The sequence below is a fragment of the Myotis nattereri genome, assembly GCF_964212035.1.
Source record: "Myotis nattereri genome assembly, chromosome: 5".
NCBI lineage: Eukaryota > Metazoa > Chordata > Mammalia > Chiroptera > Vespertilionidae > Myotis > Myotis nattereri.
In genome coordinates, this window is record NC_138080.1 from 473,420 (window position 1) to 492,261 (window position 18,842).

Below are 18,842 nucleotides of genomic sequence, written 5' to 3' on the forward strand. Positions count from 1 at the left end.
ATTTGTTTACGTGATGTATCACGTTTATTGATTTGCGGATATTGTACCTTCCTTGCATCCCTGAGATAAATCCTACTTGGTCATGGTGTATGATCTTTCTGATGTAGTGCTGGATCCAATTTGCTAAGATTTTGATGAGGATTTTAGCATCTATGTTCATGAGGGATATTGGCCTGTAATTCTCTTTCATTGTGTTGTCTTTACCTGGTTTTGGTATTAGGGTGATGCTGGCTTCATAGAATGAGCTTGGAAGTGTTCCTTCCTCTTGAATTTTTTGTAGTAGTCTGTGGAGGATAGGTTTTAGTTCTTCCTTGAATGTTTGGTAAAACTCCCCTGTGAAGCCGTCTGGTCCTGGGCTTTTGTTTGATGGAAGCTTTTTGATGACTGCTTCAGTTTCTTCCATACTTATTGGCCTGTTGAGATTATTAGATTCTTCCTGATTGAGTTTTGGAATGTTGTATTTTTCTAGGAATTTGTCCATTTCCTCCAGGTTGTCTAGTTTGTTGGAGTAGAGCTGTCCATAGTATTTTTTAACAATCATTTGTATTTCTGTGGGGTCTGTTGTTATTTTGCCTCTATCGTTTCTGATTTTGTTTATTTGGGTCCTCTCTCTTTGCTTCTTGGTGAGTCTGGCTAGAGGTTTGTCAATCTTGTTTATCCTTTCGAAGAACCAGCTCTTGGTTTCATTGATTTTCTGTATTGTTTTTTTGTTCTCTATGTCATTTATTTCTGCTCTATTCTTTATTATCTCCTTCCTTCTGCTCACTCTGGGGTTTTCTTGTTGCTCTCTTTCTAATTCTTTGAGTTGTAGAGTTAGCTGATTTACTACCATTTTTTCTTGTTTTTTGAGATAGGCCTGTAGAGCTATAAACTTCCCTCTCAGGACTGCTTTCATTGTGTCCCATAGGTTTTGGATTGTTGTGTTTTCATTGTCATTAGTTTCCAGGATGTTTTGAATTTCTTCTTTGATCTCATTGGTAACCCTATCAATATTTAATAACATGCTATTCAGCTTCCAGGTGTTTGAGTATTTTTGGTTGTTTTTATTGTAGTTTATTTCTAATATTATGCCCTTGTGGTCTGAGTAGATGCTTTTTATGATTTCAATCTTCTTGAATTTGGGGATACTTTGCTTGTGACCCAATATATGGTCTATTTTTGAATATGTCATATGAGCACTTGAGTAGAATGTATATTCCGTGGCTTTCGGGTGAAGTGTTCTGAAGATGTCTATTAAGTCCATCTGATCTAGTGAGTCATTTAGGATTGCTGTTTCTTTGCTGATTGTTTGTCTAGAGGACTTATCCAGTGCTGTCAGTGGTGTATTAAAGTCCCCTACTATGATTGTATTGTTGTCGATCTCTCCTTTGATATCTTCCAGGAGTTTTTTTATGAATTTGGGTGCTCCTGCATTGGGTGCATATCTGTTTACTAGGGTTATATCTTCTTGTTGTATTGATCCCTTTAGTATTATGAAGTGGCCTTCCTTATCTCTTGTTATGGCCTTCATTTTGAGGTCTATTTTGTCCGATATAAGTATTGTTATCCCACCTTTTTTTTCATTTCCATTTGCCTGAAAGATATTTTTCCATCCCTTCACTTTCAGTCTGTGTGAGTCCCTTGTTCTGAGGTGGGTCTCTTGTAGACAGCATATACATGGGTCATGTCTTTTTATCCATTCAGCCACTCGATGTCTTTTGGTTGGAGCATTTAGTCCTTTTGCGTTTAAAGTTATTATTGAAAGGTAATTGCTTGTAGTCATTTCTATTTTTGTGCCTGTGTTCTTTCTTACCTTTATATTTCTTCTTGTTGAGTGTTTCCTTCCCACATCCTGCGTGGATCAGGATTCAGGAACTAGAAGCGGAGCCGCACACAAATGAGAGAGAAAATACACAAGATAATTTGGAAATATTGGGGGACCAGGCAAGTAAGTCCAACTCAGGAGGAAGAACTTCCTCTCGTGCCCAGGCCTCACCAAGCATTTATTGATCTGGGATACACCCATAGCATAGCCCTTAGGCAGGTGACCCCTGGCAACAGGCAGACTAGCCCATCAGCAAGGATTTACATAATAATAAATGGGGAAGTTGCTTCAGCTACCACTGTCTGGACAAACAGAGGTGGCGCCTAGCTCTGACCTTTGCTAGGGCTTCAAAGGCACCCAGCCTTCAGGGGGGGAAGGTGGTTCTCTGTCTACGCTTATCAGTTAGTGAAAACAATAGGTGGTCTTCCACACTTCTTTTTACAGAATTCCCTTTAGCATTTCTTGCATTGCTGGCTTGGTAGTGATAAACTCCCTTAGCCTTTTTTGTCTGCAAATCTCCTGATTTCCCCTTCAATTTTGATTGATAGCCTTGCTGGATAGAGTATTCTTGGATTCAGTCCTTTGCTTTGCAACACTTTGTATACCTCCTTCCATTCTTTTCTAGCTTGATGTGTTTCTGTTGAGAAATCATTTGATAATCTGATGGGGGATCCTTTGTAGGTAACTCTCTGTCTCTCTCTTGCAGCCTTTAAGATTCTCTCTTTGTCGTGTACATTTGCCATCATTATTATGACGTGTTTTGGTGTGGGTCTTTTGGCGTTCATCTTGCTTGAGACTCTCTGTACTTGTGTAACTTTTTTCTTCCCCATATCTGGGAAGTTTTCTGTCATTATTTCTTCAAATAGATGTTCTAATCCTTGCTGCTCTTCTTGTCCTTCTGGAAACCCTATTATGTGTATGTTACTTTGTTTCATGTTGTCCCAAAGCTCCCTTAGGCTCTCCTCCTGTTTTTTAATTTTTTTCTCCAGTTGCTGTTCAGATTGAGCTTGTTTCTCTACCTTATCTTCTAACTCACTAATTCGGTCCTCTGCTTCTTCTAGTATACTGTTGAATCCTTCCATGGTGTTTTTGATTGTAGCTATATCACTTTTCATTTCTTCCTCATTCTTTCATAGGTTGTTGATTTTCTCATCCATCCAGTGAATGAATTGTACAACCATTACTCTAAATTCTTTTTCTGTCATGTTGCATGCTTCAATTTCATTAATTTCCTTTCTTGGCAACTTCTCATTTTCTTTCTTCTGGTGGTTGTGTCGTCTCCCCATTCTGATTATCTCCAGATGATTCAAAAGTCGAGTTTTGTGGGCCTGGGCCATGTGCAGTGGGAGCTTCGCACCACCCTAGTGTCACTGAAGAGCTCTGACACCAAGATGTGTGGTTGTGGTGGGTTGGTGGGAACCTGGCTCGCTCAGAGTCAGTGTTACCAGCGCTAAATGTGGCCTTGTGTGCGCACTTAGGATCAGAGACCCCGCCTGCACCGTGCTAAAACAGAGACCCCCCTGGAGTGTGTTGAAAATCAGAGCCCTTTAGCGTGTGCTAGGAGTCAGAGTTCCCCAAGAATCCAGTATCAGAGTCTATGTTGCTTCGTGCAGCCTTGCATAGAGAATCAGGGTCCCTGTGTGCACATGCATCAAGAATTGGAGTCACTGGCTCTTAGTATGAATGCACAAGGAATCAGGGATCCCAGGTGTAGGTGATAAGAAATGCAGTCAAGTAACTGGTGCTTGGTGTTGCCTCCTGCCCGAATAATCGGGGTCCTGGGCCCGTGCTGCGAGGAACAAGTTCCCAGTGTTCGTGCATTAACTCCCAGGCCAAAGCTCCCCTAGCCTGTGCTGTGCAGGATAAGTTCCTGGTGTTCACGCACTTCCAGGCCAAGGCTCTCTTAGCCTGCGCTGCAAGGGACAAGTTCTCCGTGTTTGCGCACTTCCAGGCTAAGGTCCCTGTAGCAGCACTGAGGCCCCAGCAAGGGGTGGGTCTATCAGTTACTATGGCACTGCCCATGAGCCTGCAGGGAGGGGGATGGGCTCTGTTACTCACGGATCTGCCATGGGGATTTCTGGACTCTTGGTGTCTGTGGCTCTGTAGCTGTGGTCGCAGGTCTCTGTCCCCAGTGGCTGCAGGGTCCTGGTTTGCATCTGAGACCAGACTGGGTGGTGCTGAGGCCAGGATTCTAGTCTCAAGCAGCTCTGTTTCTCAGGATGGCGTAGTCTCTGTTCCCATGCTGGCTGCCCAGGAGTGTCCATGCTGGGAGCGGGGCTCCGCCGTTAAGACTGCCCGGTTTAGCAGCCCCTTAGAAGACCTGCAGAATCTAACTGTCCCTAGCTCATACACACACACACCACACCCGTCCACACTCCTCTATCACTCCCTCGCGCTCTCACACCCCCCCCCCCAAGCCTTCCTGCTGGTCGCCATCTTCCAATCTCTAACTCACTTTTAAAAAAATATATTTTATTAATTTTTTTTAACAGAGAGGAAGGGGGAGGGATAGATAGTCAGAAACATCGATGAGAGAGAAACATTGATCAGCTGCCTCCTGCACACCCCTTACTGGGGATGTGCCCGCAACTAAGGTAGGTACATGCCCTTGACCGGAATCAAACCTGGGACCTTTCAGTCCGCAGGCCGACGCTCTATCCACTGAGTCAAATGGGTTATGGCTCTAACTCACTTCATTGGAAGAACACAGTCTGTAACATGTAACACACAAAATGTGTGCCACTTGACTGTTTGTTATTGGTAAGGCTCCAGTCACCAGCAGGCGACTGAGAGTTGGCTTGGAGAGATCAGAAGTCAATGCAGGTGTTTGACTGTGAGGGGGTTGGTGCCCCTGACCCTTGTGTTGTTTAAGGGTCAACTGTGTTTCTAAAACCTCACAAGGTCACATCCTTCAGAGGCTCAAGAAGGCCCAGTGACCCTTCAAGACCCAGGGGAGTAATTCTTCAACAGCAAAGCCCAAAAGGGGGGAAGGGACATTCAAGAGAAAGGGGAGAAGATCTCTCTCTAACCCCCTGTCCCACCTCTATGGCCAAGTGTTAGGTCTTGTTCCATAACAGTCACTAGTTAATTCTAAACAAATAAAACACATTAGTCACTCATGCTCTTATAAAGTTAAGAAGCTGTGGCTAATACCTTGAATTAGAGAAAAAGTCCAAAATAAGAGGAAAAATGTATTTTACTTTGAAGCATCCATTTTTCCCTCCTAGCGGTAGGCTGCTCCAGGTTCTCAGGCAGATTCCCTAGAAGCAGAAACTGAGGTAAGGACTCCTGGCACCGCAATGGCAGAGGCAGGAGGAAGCATGAGGAGGGTGGGAGGATCACACGGGAGTGTGGTTCAGGGAAACAGCCGGTGCGGAGGGGGTGGGGGCGGGGGCCGCAGAGGCTGTTCTGCCTGGAGCCTGCAGCCCAGTGTGGGGAGCGATGGGGCCTATTTCACTCCCGGGCGGGCGCCCTGAGCAGAGGGGCAGGAGGCTGGGGGCTGAGCCTGAGCTGGCACCTGCAGCCGCTGGGCTGGGCCTGCATCCACCAGGAAGCACCCCCAGGGCTTGGGCCGCACCGCACCTGCCAAGACTAGGCGTGTCCAGAGAAACAAAAGGTAAGAAAAACCCGTGAACAGAGAAGGAAAAGCTCATGAGTAAACAGGAAAAGAAATGGGACTCTCCAAGCTGCCTGGGTCCTAATTCCACTCACAACAAAGCGTGTGCAGGGAGTGGGCGCTCTGAGACAGGTGTGAGGTGGGGCGGGGGCGGGGTGGGGGGGGGCCAGACCAGCTTGGCGGCTCACGTGGTGTCACCCGAGATCACAAAGGTGGACGTCCTCACCTTTCAACCATGCACTGCCTGAACCCTGAGCTGACCTTGATCACCACGGATTGCAGGAGGCCCTCTCACCTGCAGGAAACTCACCATTGTCCTACTTCTCAGGTCTCCCACTAAGCCCTCCCTCTGCTTGGGAAAGTCACTCCAGTCTCCTGTGGGCACAGCCCGCAGCGCGGTACCTGCACTCACTTCCCAGGATGCACAGCTCTACAGGGAGTTCACGTTCCACATGCGAGGAGCTGGTACAATATTATTGTGTTTAAGTAGAAGTTCCCAAGGCACCATGTATAGCAAGAGATCCCTACACCAAAACGAAGGCTAATGAGAAGTCCCCAGGGTTGGTCAGAACCCAGGCTGGGCCCAGGAGTCAAGGCAAAAAGAGAAATCGTTTTCACTAACTTTTGAACAAAGGAATTCCAGCCCATTGAAAGAAGTAAAGCTTTTAGGTTCATTTTTGTCTTGCTTTTCTCCCTAATTCTTTTATATTTTGGGTAATCCTCACCCAAGGATATTTTCCCCCCTTGATTTTTAGAGGGTGGAAGGCAGGTGAGAGACAGAGGGAAACACTGACGTGAGAGACACTTTGATCGGTTGCCTCCTGCACTTGCCCTGACCAGGCCGAGGATCGAGCCTGCAATGGAGGTAAGTGCCCTTGGCTGGAGCTGAACCCGAGACCTCTCGGCCTGCAGCCGATGCTCTAACCCCCGAGTGAAATAGGTGGGGCCATGTCTGCCTGGTTTGTGTTGCTGTTGTCTCGGATGGAACACTCAGAGGCCACACACAGGCACTAAGAGAACCTTCTTGCCCGTTTTCCGCCTTCTCACTGTAGCTTTAGGGGCCATTCTCACAACAGACTGACAACTTCTTTCTATATTTTTGCTTCAATGCCCAGGAGAGAACCTGACCAGCCTCCCCTACCCACCCACCCACCGCACCCAATCAGCTGTGTGGTCAGAGCGGAAGTGGCACCCAGAGGCTCAACTGCCAGGGTGGCAGAGCTGGAGCCAGAGCACACAGAGGGGCTCAGGAAAGCCAACGTGTGCACAGGCTCAGCTCTGCCGTCAGATGGAAGAAGCCACCAGGTGATTTCCGGGCTAGGCAGACCTTGTCCAGGTTCAATATGTAATTAAATTAAGCGATTAGTTAATTAATCCTGTTAACCTCCCACCTTGAAGGGGTAGAGTAGCACTCCACAATAGGTATAATCAGCCACTATCATTTTAGAGAAATTAGTTCTCTTCTTAATGACAAAATATTACCTGGTTGATAAATTTATTTTTTTTAACTTAGGCCCAGCCAGTGTTGCTCAGTGGTTGAGTGTTGACCTGTGAACCAGGGGGTCACGGTTCAATTCCCGGTCAGGGCACATGCCCGGTGTGGGAACCATGCCAGGTCCCTGGATAGTCAAGGCCAGTGGAAGCACAGAGGCTTTGTCATCAATACACCAGAATGGCCACAGGCCGCGCTGGGCATGTGCCTCAACGGGATGTTCAGGACTCTGAGCCTGAGAATCCTAATCAGGCCAACATACCATGAGTGGGTGCAAGGCCACAGGGTACACTGTGCCCTTCCGTGGCCACTATGATTGATGTCACTGTTGGCACGAAACCTGCTTTGTCTAAATGGTGTAAAAGTAGGTTAATGACCACCTAGCTGGCTGAGTGTGAGAAGAAGTCTGCTGGAGAGAGCAGCTGGGATGGGGGAAGAAGAAGTCTGCTGGAGAGAGCAGCTGGGATGGGGGGAGAAGAAGTCTGCTGGAGAGAGCAGCTGGGATGGGGGGAGAAGAAGTCTGCTGGAGAGAGCAGCTGGGATGAGGGGAGAAGAAGTCTGCTGGAGAGAGCAGCTGGGATGGGGGAGAAGAACTCTGCTGGAGAGAGCAGCTGGGATGGGGGGAGAAGAAGTCTGCTGGAGAGAGAGCAGCTGGGATGGAGCGAGAAGAAGTCTGCTGGAGAGAGCAGCTGGGATGGGGGGAGAAGAAGTCTGCTGGAGAGAGCAGCTGGGATGAGGGGAGAAGAAGTCTGCTGGAGAGAGCAGCTGGGATGGGGGAGAAGAACTCTGCTGGAGAGAGCAGCTGGGATGGAGGGAGAAGAAGTCTGCTGGAGAGAGAGCAGCTGGGATGGAGCGAGAAGAAGTCTGCTGGAGAGAGCAGCTGGGATGGGGGGAGAAGAAGTCTGCTGGAGAGAGCAGCTGAGATGGGGGGAGAAGAAGTCTGCTGGAGAGAGCAGCTGGGATGAGGGGAGAAGTCTGCTGGAGAGAGCAGCTGGGATGGGGGGAGAAGTCTGCAGGAGAGAGTAGCTGGGATGGGGGGAGACGAAGTCTGTTGGAGAGAGAAGCTGGGATGGGGGAGAAGAAGTCTGCAGGAGAGAGCAGCTGGGATGGAGGGAGAAGAAGTCTGTTGGAGAGAGAAGCTGGGATGGGGGAGAAGAAGTCTGCAGGAGAGAGCAGCTGGGATGGGGGAAGAAGAAGTCTGCTGGACAGAGCAGCTGGGATGGGGGGAGAAGAAGTCTGCTGGAGAGAGCAGCTGGGATGGAGGGAGAAGAAGTCTGTTGGAGAGAGAAGCTGGGATGGGGGAGAAGAAGTCTGCTGGAGAGAGCAGCTGGGATGGGGGGAGAAGTCTGCTGGAGAGAGCAGCTGGGATGGAGGGAGACGAAGTCTGCTGGAGAGAGCAGCTGGGATGGAGGGAGAAGAAGTCTGCTGGAGAGAGCAGCTGGGATAGGGGAGAAGAAGTGTGCTGGAGAGAGCAGCTGGGGTGGGGGGAGAAGAAGTCTGCTGGAGAGAGCAGCTGGGATGGGGGGAGAAGTCTGCTGGAGAGAGCAGCTGGGGTGGGGGGAGAAGAAGTCTGCTGGAGAGAGCAGCTGGGATGGGGGGAGAAGTCTTCTGGAGAGAGCAGCTGGGATGGGGGGAGAAGTCTGCTGGAGAGAGCAGCTGGGATGGAGGGAGACGAAGTCTGCTGGAGAGAGCAGCTGGGATAGGGGAGAAGAAGTGTGCTGGAGAGAGCAGCTGGGGTGGGGGGAGAAGAAGTCTGCTGGAGAGAGCAGCTGGGATGGGGGGAGAAGTCTGCTGGAGAGAGCAGCTGGGGTGGGGGGAGAAGAAGTCTGCTGGAGAGAGCAGCTGGGATGGGGGGAGAAGAAGTCTGCTGGAGAGAGCAGCTGGGATGGGGGGAGAAGAAGTCTGCTGGAGAGAGCAGCTGGGATGGGGGGAGAAGAAGTCTGCTGGAGAGGGCAGTTGGGATGGAGGGAGAAGAAGTCTGCTGGAGAGAGCAGCCGGGATGGAGGGAGAAGTCTGCTGGAGAGAGCAGCTGGGATGGGGGGAGAAGTCTGCTGGAGAGAGCAGCTGGGGTGGGGGGAGAAGAAGTCTGCTGGAGAGAGCAGCTGGGATGGGGGGAGAAGAAGTCTGCTGGAGAGAGCAGCTGGGATGGGGGGAGAAGAAGTCTGCTGGAGAGAGCAGCTGGGATGGGGGGAGAAGAAGTCTGCTGGAGAGAGAGCAGCTGGGATGGAGCGAGAAGAAGTCTGCTGGAGAGAGCAGCTGGGATGGGGGGAGAATAAGTCTGCTGGACAGAGCAGCTAGGATGGGGGGAGAAGAAGTCTGCTCGAGAGAGCAGCTGGGATGGGGGGAGAAGTCTGCTGGAGAGAGCAGCTGGGATGGGGGGAGAAGTCTGCAGGAGAGAGTAGCTGGGATGGAGAGAGAAGAAGTCTCCTGGAGAGAGCAGTTGGGATGGAGGGAGAAGAAGTCTGCTGGAGAGGGCAGTTGGGATGGAGGGAGAAGAAGTCTCCTGGAGAGAGCAGTTGGGATGGAGGGAGAAGAAGTCTGCTGGAGAGAGCAGCTGGGATGGAGGGAGAAGAAGTCTGCTGGAGAGAGCAGCTGGGATAGGGGAGAAGAAGTGTGCTGGAGAGAGCAGCTGGGGTGGGGGGAGAAGAAGTCTGCTGGAGAGAGCAGCTGGGATGGGGGAAGAAGTCTACTGGAGAGAGCAGCTGGGGTGGGGGGAGAAGAAGTCTGCTGGAGAGAGCAGCTGGGATGGGGGGAGAAGTCTTCTGGAGAGAGCAGCTGGGATGGGGGGAGAAGTCTGCTGGAGAGAGCAGCTGGTATGGAGGGAGACGAAGTCTGCTGGAGAGAGCAGCTGGGATAGGGGAGAAGAAGTGTGCTGGAGAGAGCAGCTGGGGTGGGGGGAGAAGAAGTCTGCTGGAGAGAGCAGCTGGGATGGGGGGAGAAGTCTGCTGGAGAGAGCAGCTGGGGTGGGGGGAGAAGAAGTCTGCTGGAGAGAGCAGCTGGGATGGGGGGAGAAGAAGTCTTCTGGAGAGAGCAGCTGGGATGGGGGGAGAAGAAGTCTGCTGGAGAGAGCAGCTGGGATGGGGGGAGAAGAAGTCTGCTGGAGAGAGAGCAGCTGGGATGGAGCGAGAAGAAGTCTGCTGGAGAGAGCAGCTGGGATGGGGGAAGAAAAAGTCTGCTGGACAGAGCAGCTAGGATGGGGGGAGAAGAAGTCTGCTCGAGAGAGCTGCTGGGATGGGGGGAGAAGTCTGCTGGAGAGAGCAGCTGGGATGGGGGGAGAAGTCTGCAGGAGAGAGTAGCTGGGATGGAGAGAGAAGAAGTCTCCTGGAGAGAGCAGTTGGGATGGAGGGAGAAGAAGTCTGCTGGAGAGGGCAGTTGGGATGGAGGGAGAAGAAGTCTGCTGGAGAGAGCAGCCGGGATGGAGGGAGAAGTCTGCTGGAGAGAGCAGCTGGGATGGGGGAGAAGAAGTCTGCTGGAGAGAGCAGTTGGGATGGAGGGAGAAGAAGTCTGCTGGAGAGAGCAGCTGGGATGGAGGGAGAAGTCTGCTGGAGAGAGCAGCTGGGATGGGGGGAGAAGTCTGCTAGAGAGAGCAGCTGGGGTGGGAGGAGAAGTCTGCTGGAGAGAGCAGCTGGGATGGAGGGAGAAGAAGTCTGCTGGAGAGAGCAGCTGGGATGGAGGGAGAAGAAGTCTGCTGGAGAGAGCAGCTGGGATGGAGGGAGAAGAAGTCTGCTGGATAGAGAAGCTGGGATTGAGGGAGAAGTCTGCTGGAGAGAGCAGCTGGGGTGGGGGGAGACGAAGTCTGCTGGGGAGAGCAGCTGGGATGGAGGGAGAAGAAGTCTGCTGGAGAGAGCAGCTGGGATGGAGGGAGAAGAAGTCTGCTGGAGAGAGAAGCTGGGATGGAGGGAGAAGTCTGCTGGAGAGAGCAGCTGGGATGGGGGGAGACGAAGTCTGCTGGAGAGAGCAGCTGGGATGGAGGGAGAAGAAGTCTGTTGGAGAGAGAAGCTGGGATGGGGGAGAAGAAGTCTGCTGGAGAGAGCAGCTGGGATGGGGGGAGAAGTCTGCTGGAGAGAGCAGCTGGGATGGAGGGAGACGAAGTCTGCTGGAGAGAGCAGCTGGGATGGAGGGAGAAGACTGTTGGAGAGAGCAGCTGGGATGGGGGAGAAGAAGTCTGCTGGAGAGAGCAGCTGGGATGGGGGGAGTAGTCTGCTGGAGAGAGCAGCTGGGATGGAGGGAGAAGAAGTCTGCTGGAGAGAGCAGCTGGGATAGGGGAGAAGAAGTGTGCTGGAGAGAGCAGCTGGGGTGGGGGGAGAAGAAGTCTGCTGGAGAGAGCAGCTGGGATGGGGGGAGAAGTCTGCTGGAGAGAGCAGCTGGGGTGGGGGGAGAAGAAGTCTGCTGGAGAGAGCAGCTGGGATGGGGGGAGAAGTCTTCTGGAGAGAGCAGCTGGGATGGGGGGAGAAGTCTGCTGGAGAGAGCAGCTGGGATGGAGGGAGACGAAGTCTGCTGGAGAGAGCAGCTGGGATAGGGGAGAAGAAGTGTGCTGGAGAGAGCAGCTGGGGTGGGGGGAGAAGAAGTCTGCTGGAGAGAGCAGCTGGGATGGGGGGAGAAGTCTGCTGGAGAGAGCAGCTGGGGTGGGGGGAGAAGAAGTCTGCTGGAGAGAGCAGCTGGGATGGGGGGAGAAGAAGTCTGCTGGAGAGAGCAGCTGGGATGGGGGGAGAAGAAGTCTGCTGGAGAGAGCAGCTGGGATGGGGGGAGAAGAAGTCTGCTGGAGAGAGCAGCTGGGATGGGGGGAGAAGAAGTCTGCTGGAGAGAGAGCAGCTGGGATGGAGCGAGAAGAAGTCTGCTGGAGAGAGCAGCTGGGATGGGGGGAGAAAAAGTCTGCTGGACAGAGCAGCTAGGATGGGGGGAGAAGAAGTCTGCTCGAGAGAGCAGCTGGGATGGGGGGAGAAGTCTGCTGGAGAGAGCAGCTGGGATGGGGGGAGAAGTCTGCAGGAGAGAGTAGCTGGGATGGAGAGAGAAGAAGTCTCCTGGAGAGAGCAGTTGGGATGGAGGGAGAAGAAGTCTGCTGGAGAGGGCAGTTGGGATGGAGGGAGAAGAAGTCTGCTGGAGAGAGCAGCCGGGATGGAGGGAGAAGTCTGCTGGAGAGAGCAGCTGGGATGGGGGAGAAGAAGTCTGCTGGAGAGAGCAGTTGGGATGGAGGGAGAAGAAGTCTGCTGGAGAGAGCAGCTGGGATGGAGGGAGAAGTCTGCTGGAGAGAGCAGCTGGGGTGGGAGGAGAAGTCTGCTGGAGAGAGCAGTTGGGATGGAGGGAGAAGAAATCTGCTGGAGAGAGCAGCTGGGATGGGAGGAGAAGAAGTCTGCTGGAGAGAGCAGCTGGGATGGAGCGAGAAGAACTCTGCTGGAGAGACCAGCTGGGATGGGGGGAGAAGAAGTCTTCTGGACAGAGCAGCTGGTATGGGGGGAGAAGAAGTCTGCTCGAGAGAGCAGCTGCCATGGAGGGAGAAGTCTGCTGGAGAGAGCAGCTGGGATGGGCGGAGAAGAAGTCTTCTGGAGAGAGCAGCTGGGATAGGGGAGAAGAAGTCTGCTGGAGAGAGCAGCTGGGATGGGGGGAGAAGTCTGCTGGAGAGAACAGCTGGGATGGGGGAGAAGAAGTCTTTTGGACAGAGCAGCTGGGATGGGGGGAGAAGTCTGCTAGAGAGAGCAGCTGGGGTGCGAGGAGAAGTCTGCTGGAGAGAGCAGCTGGGATGGAGGGAGAAGAAATCTGCTGGAGAGAGCAGCTGGGATGGAGGGAGAAGAAGTCTGCTGGAGAGAGCAGCTGGGATGGAGGGAGAAGAAGTCTGCTGGATAGAGAAGCTGGGATGGAGGGAGAAGTCTGCTGGAGAGAGCAGCTGGGGTGGGGGGAGACGAAGTCTGCTGGAGAGAGCAGCTGGGATGGAGGGAGAAGAAGTCTGCTGGAGAGAGCAGTTGGGATGGAGGGAGAAGAAGTCTGCTGGAGAGAGCAGCCGGGATGGAGGGAGAAGTCTGCTGGAGAGAGCAGCTGGGATGGAGGGAGAAGAAGTCTGTTGGAGAGAGCAGCTGGGATGGGGGAGAAGAAGTCTGCTGGAGAGAGCAGCTGGGATGGGGGGAGAAGTCTGCTGGAGAGAGCAGCTGGGATGGGGGGAGAAGAAGTCTGCTGGAGAGAGCAGCTGGGATGGGGGGAGAAGAAGTCTGCTGGAGAGAGCAGCTGGGATGGGAGGAGAAGAAGTCTGCTGGAGAGAGCAGCTGGGATGGAGGGAGAAGAAGTCTGCTGGAGAGAGAGCAGCTGGGATGGAGCGAGAAGAAGTCTGCTGGAGAGACCAGCTGGGATGGGGGGAGAAGAAGTCTTCTGGACAGAGCAGCTGGTATGGGGGGAGAAGAAGTCTGCTGGAGAGAGCAGCTGCCATGGAGGGAGAAGTCTGCTGGAGAGAGCAGCTGGGATGGGCGGAGAAGAAGTCTTCTGGAGAGAGCAGCTGGGATAGGGGAGAAGAAGTCTGCTGGAGAGAGCAGCTGGGATGGGGGGAGAAGTCTGCTGGAGAGAACAGCTGGGATGGGGGAGAAGAAGTCTTTTGGACAGAGCAGCTGGGATGGGGGGAGAAGTCTGCTGGAGAGAGCAGCTGGGATGGGGGGAGAAGTCTGCTGGAGAGAGCAGCTGGGATGGGGGGAGAAGAAGTCTGCTGGAGAGAGCAGCTGGGATGGGGGGAGAGGAAGTCTGCTGGAGAGAGCAGCTGGGATGGGAGGAGAAGTCTGCTGGAGAGAGCAGCTGGGATGGGGGGAGAAGTCTGCTGGAGAGAACAGCTGGGATGGGGGAGAAGAAGTCTTTTGGACAGAGCAGCTGGGATGGGGGGAGAAGTCTGCTGGAGCGAGCAGCTGGGGTGGGGGAGAAGTCTGCTGGAGAGAGAGCAGCTGGGATGGAGCGAGAAGAAGTCTGTTGGAGAGAGCAGCTGGGATGGAGGGAGAAGTCTGCTGGAGAGAGCAGCTGGTATGGGGGAGAAGAAGTCTGCTGGAGAGAGCAGCTGGGATGGGGGGAGAAGTCTGCTGGACAGAGCAGCTGGGATGGGGGAGAAGAAGTCTGCTGGACAGAGCAGCTGGGATGGAGGGAGAAGATGTTTGCTGGAGACAGCAGCTGGGATGGAGGGAGAAGTCTGCTGGACAGAGCAGCTGGGATGGGGGAGAAGAAGTCTGCTGGAGAGAGCAGCTGGGATGGGGGGAGAAGTCTGCTGGACAGAGCAGCTGGGATGGGGGAGAAGAAGTCTGCTGGAGAGAGCAGCTGGGATGGGGGGAGAAGTCTGCTGGACAGAGCAGATGGGGTGGGGGGAGAAGAAGTCTGCTGGAGAGAGCAGCTGGGGTGGGCGTAGAAGAAGTCTGCTGGAGAGAGCAGCTGGGGTGGGGGGAGAAGAAGTCTGCTGGAGAGAGCAGCTGGGGTGGGCGTAGAAGAAGTCTGCTGGAGAGAGCAGCTGGGGTGGGGGGAGAAGAAGTCTGCTGGAGAGAGCAGCTGGGATGGGGGAGAAGTCTGCTGGAGAGAGACCAGCTGGGATGGAGGGAGAAGAAGTCTGTTGGAGAGAGCAGCTGGGATGGGGGAGAAGAAGTCTGCTGGAGAGAGCAGCTGGGATGGGGGGAGAAGTCTGCTGGAGAGAGCAGCTGGGATGGGGGGAGAAGAATTCTGCTGGAGAGAGCAGCTGGGATGGGGGGAGAAGAAGTCTGCTGGAGAGAGCAGCTGGGATGGGAGGAGAAGAAGTCTGCTGGAGAGAGCAGCTGGGATGGAGGGAGAAGAAGTCTGCTGGAGAGAGAGCAGCTGGGATGGAGCGAGAAGAAGTCTGCTGGAGAGACCAGCTGGGATGGGGGGAGAAGAAGTCTTCTGGACAGAGCAGCTGGGATGGGGGGAGAAGTCTGCTGGAGAGAGCAGCTGCCATGGAGGGAGAAGTCTGCTGGAGAGAGCAGCTGGGATGGGCGGAGAAGAAGTCTTCTGGAGAGAGCAGCTGGGATAGGGGAGAAGAAGTCTGCTGGAGAGAGCAGCTGGGATGAGGGGAGAAGTGTGCTGGAGAGAGCAGCTGGGATGGGGGAGAAGAAGTCTTTTGGACAGAGCAGCTGGGATCGGGGGAGAAGTCTGCTGGAGAGAGCAGCTGGGGTGGGGGGAGAAGTCTGCTGGAGAGAGAGCAGCTGGGATGGAGCGAGAAGAAGTCTGCTGGAGAGAGCAGCTGGGATGGAGGGAGAAGAAGTCTGTTGGAGAGAGCAGCTGGAATGCAGGGAGAAGTCTGCTGGAGAGAGCAGCTGGGATGGGGGAGAAGAAGTCTGCTGGAGAGAGCAGCTGGGATGGGGGGAGAAATCTGCTGGACAGAGCAGCTGGGATGGGGGAGAAGAAGTCTGCTGGACAGAGCAGCTGGGATGGAGGGAGAAGAAGTTTGCTGGAGAGAGCAGCTGGGATGGAGGGAGAAGTCTGCTGGACAGAGCAGCTGGGATGGGGGAGAAGAAGTCTGCTGGAGAGAGCAGCTGGGATGGGGGGAGAAGTCTACTGGACAGAGCAGCTGGGATGGGGGAGAAGAAGTCTGCTGGACAGAGCAGCTTGGATGGAGGGACAAGAAGTCTGCTGGAGAGAGCAGCTGGGGTGGGGGGAGAAGAAGTCTGCTGGAGAGAGCAGCTGGGGTGGGCGTAGAAGAAGTCTCCTGGAGAGAGCAGCTGGGGTGGGGGGAGAAGAAGTCTGCTGGAGAGAGCAGCTGGGATGGGGGAGAAGTCTGCTGAAGAGAGACCAGCTGGGATGGAGGGAGAAGAAGTCTGTTGGAGAGAGCAGCTGGGATGGAGGGAGAAGAAGTCTGCTGGAGAGAGCAGCTGGGATGGGGGGAGATGTCTGCTGGACAGAGCAGCTGGGATGGGGGACAAGAAGTCTGCTGGACAGAGCAGCTGGGATGGGGGGAGAAGACTGCTGGAGAGAGCAGTTGGGCAGGGGGGAGAAGTCTGCTGGAGAGAGAGCAGCTGGGATGGAGCGAGAAGAAGTCTGTTGGAGAGAGCAGCTGGGATGGAGAGATGGAGAAGCTGCTGAGCTGGAGCTCAGGTGCCGCTACAACATGAGGCGGTGAGTCTGAGGCAGTGTGCGGCTTCTCAGCTGAAGCTGTGGGTACAGGGACGGATGCTGCTTTATGGGGAAGAGGTATGTTCACCCGCTGGTGTCCGCTGCCTGCCTGCATGGACTTGGCTGTGGGGACTGTTCTGTCTGACGGCGATGTGGCCACTGGCTCCTGCAATAAGGACTCATCCTTATACACCCACAGCCTCTCATGGCTTCTCTGTCTCCCAAGACCCCCTGCCAGCTCTGTCCAGACTCAGCGCCTGTCAGACGCGAGTCTGCAGTGCTTGTGCCAGGCTCCCGCTGGGCTGTGCTCTGACACCCGGTTGCAGGCCGGACCCCCAGTGTGTGGTGTGCAGGAGGCAGCCAACCAGGGATCCTCATCATTGATGTTTCTCTCTCTCTCCCTCTCCCTTCCGCTCTAAAATCAGTAAATAATATTTTAAAAAAAAAATTGGGAAAGGCCAGTAGGACTGGCCACAAATGCATTGCAGGCAAATGGTACTCTTTACAAAAGATAATGGAGCATGAAAAGTTAGGTCTGAGATGCCACCCTGCCTACCTTCCTTGGATTTCATTTCGTTCCACACCTATCGTGCGTCTGGTCCCGTCTGGCTTTGTCTGGGATGCGGCATGGTCTGGTTGGCCTGAGGTCACAGATTGCTAGGGAACAGAGTCTGCCAATGACATGTTCTCCCTGAGACATAGTCACAGCCTGCTCTCACTTCCCAGGGAGAGTGACATTGCGGTCCTCCTCTGTGGTGAATGACCAAGTTCTTTGCAAAATCTAATCACAAATCTGAACAGGCAGTAAAATTTGTTCCTGCTTCTATTTATAGAATTTCAAACTTTAAGCTAAAATGGGCACAGAAGCTGCTCTCAGAGAACCCAAACCATGAGCACCAAACACTCCTGAGAGAGTCGGGTTCCACTCAGGTCTCCGCTGGGGTGTCACGTGCACCAGGATGCGGACCAGAACCCTCCAGGGGACAGCAGACCAGCAGCACGTGCAGAACCTCCCTCTGGCAGGTGGGCTGTGAGGGTCCCCCCCACATTCTGTTCTCGTCTCTGAGCCAAACCTGGAAAGTGCTGCGGCCTCCTTGTGCCAGGGCTCTTCTGGCTGGGGCTGGAGCAGGTCCGAGGTTGCTAGGCCAGGGGTGCCAAGAGGCAGGTCAAACAGCGAGAGGACACTAGGCCAAGATGACACTTTTGATATCGAGGCACAAGTGACATTGTGGATGCAGAGCTGGAGGGGCAACTGGACACAGTCCCTGCCCGTCAGGGCCTTGGGGCAGGGACAGAGAATGGAGAACGGTGAGTCTGTTCTCACTTTCACCTCCCCTCTGAGCACTGGGCTTCATGATGGGCAGCATAAGTACTTCCAGTTTTATGAAACCCAACATGGGAACTAAAGTTTTGGGCACCAAGTCCCATGTTACTAAGGACTATATCAGCATACACTTGGAATTGCAACACACACTCTCACACAGTTTGTTTTGAAAACATTAGGAGAGGGAGATAGAAGACAGTACTCTGACCTCTCCCCAGAAAGAAACAAGTGTGTCTTCTCAGGGGTTCGGGTCTGTTTTACATTTTCATGATTCCCACCAGGAAGTACAATACTATGCAGCTGTGAAAAAGAACTCTTACCATTTGCAACAGCTTGGAGGAGCCTGGAGAGCATTATGCTAAGTGAAATAAGCCAGTCAGAGAAGAGCAAGTATTACACTATCTCACTCATATGGGGACTCTAATGAACAAAATAAACTGATGAACAAAATAGATCCAGAGACATAGAAGCACAGAATAGGCTCTCAAACCTCAGAGGGAAGGTGGATGGGGTGGTTGGGTAATGATATTATATGCATACTAATGTCCTGGTGCATTAATTCATGCACATTGAAAGGATATTAATTAGAAGAAATATTTTAATATCACTATTCACCTTTTCTTTATAATAGAAGCATCAACCAAATTCACGATCAACAATGACAGATAGAAACACACATGTGATTGGCACCAACGAGAGCTTTGTATGTACCACACATGCGCAAGTCAACTTAGCCTTTTATATATATAGCATAAACTTGCTTCATTAGACCTGCTTTCTGATATAGCTAAAACTTTTCCAGCCCAGTAAAGCACTCCAGCTTCTCAGGTAATTGTCAGCAACACAGCAGTAAATATCAACATGAAGCAGATTATTATTGAAGATCATGCAGGAAGAACAAAGGTAAAATATTTAACTGCAGCAGTGTCTGACTATATTCTGTGCAGTGAATAAACATAAAGTCATTTTCAAGGTCCACCATCTCTTACTTCTTTTCAGTTGGGTCAAGTTTCTAAACTTTCTAACTTTCCATTTTCTGGCTCATGAAAAGAAAAGAAAATTCCACCGAGTCTCCTATGTACCTATTCCAGGACTTCTGTGAGGATCAAATGAGATGAGGCACGGGAAAACGCTCCACAGACATTTGGTTTAACTGTGAAATGTTTGCACCTGGCTATAAAGGAAGTCATGTTCCTGGGCTGAAGAAACTGCAAGGAGGCTAGTCGCTAGGGAGAGAAAGCCAGGCGTTGCTACGTGACATTGTTACCTGGCACCCACAGTGGCCGTTTCTAGGCTGAGCTGGGCTGGGCCGCATTTTGCGCCATGGGGTCTTGGCAGCATTGGCTGCGATTTGGTGGGGTGTCCCTCTGGGGTGGTGGCAGGGCCTATGTCCCACTTGGGGGAAGCCGAGTATTGGTTTGTCAGCGCCAGGTCTGTGGTGCCATTTATCTTTAAACTAGTAGCCCGGTACACAAAATTCGTGCACATTAAAAGGGAATTAATTAGTGGAAATATTTTAATATTGCTATTT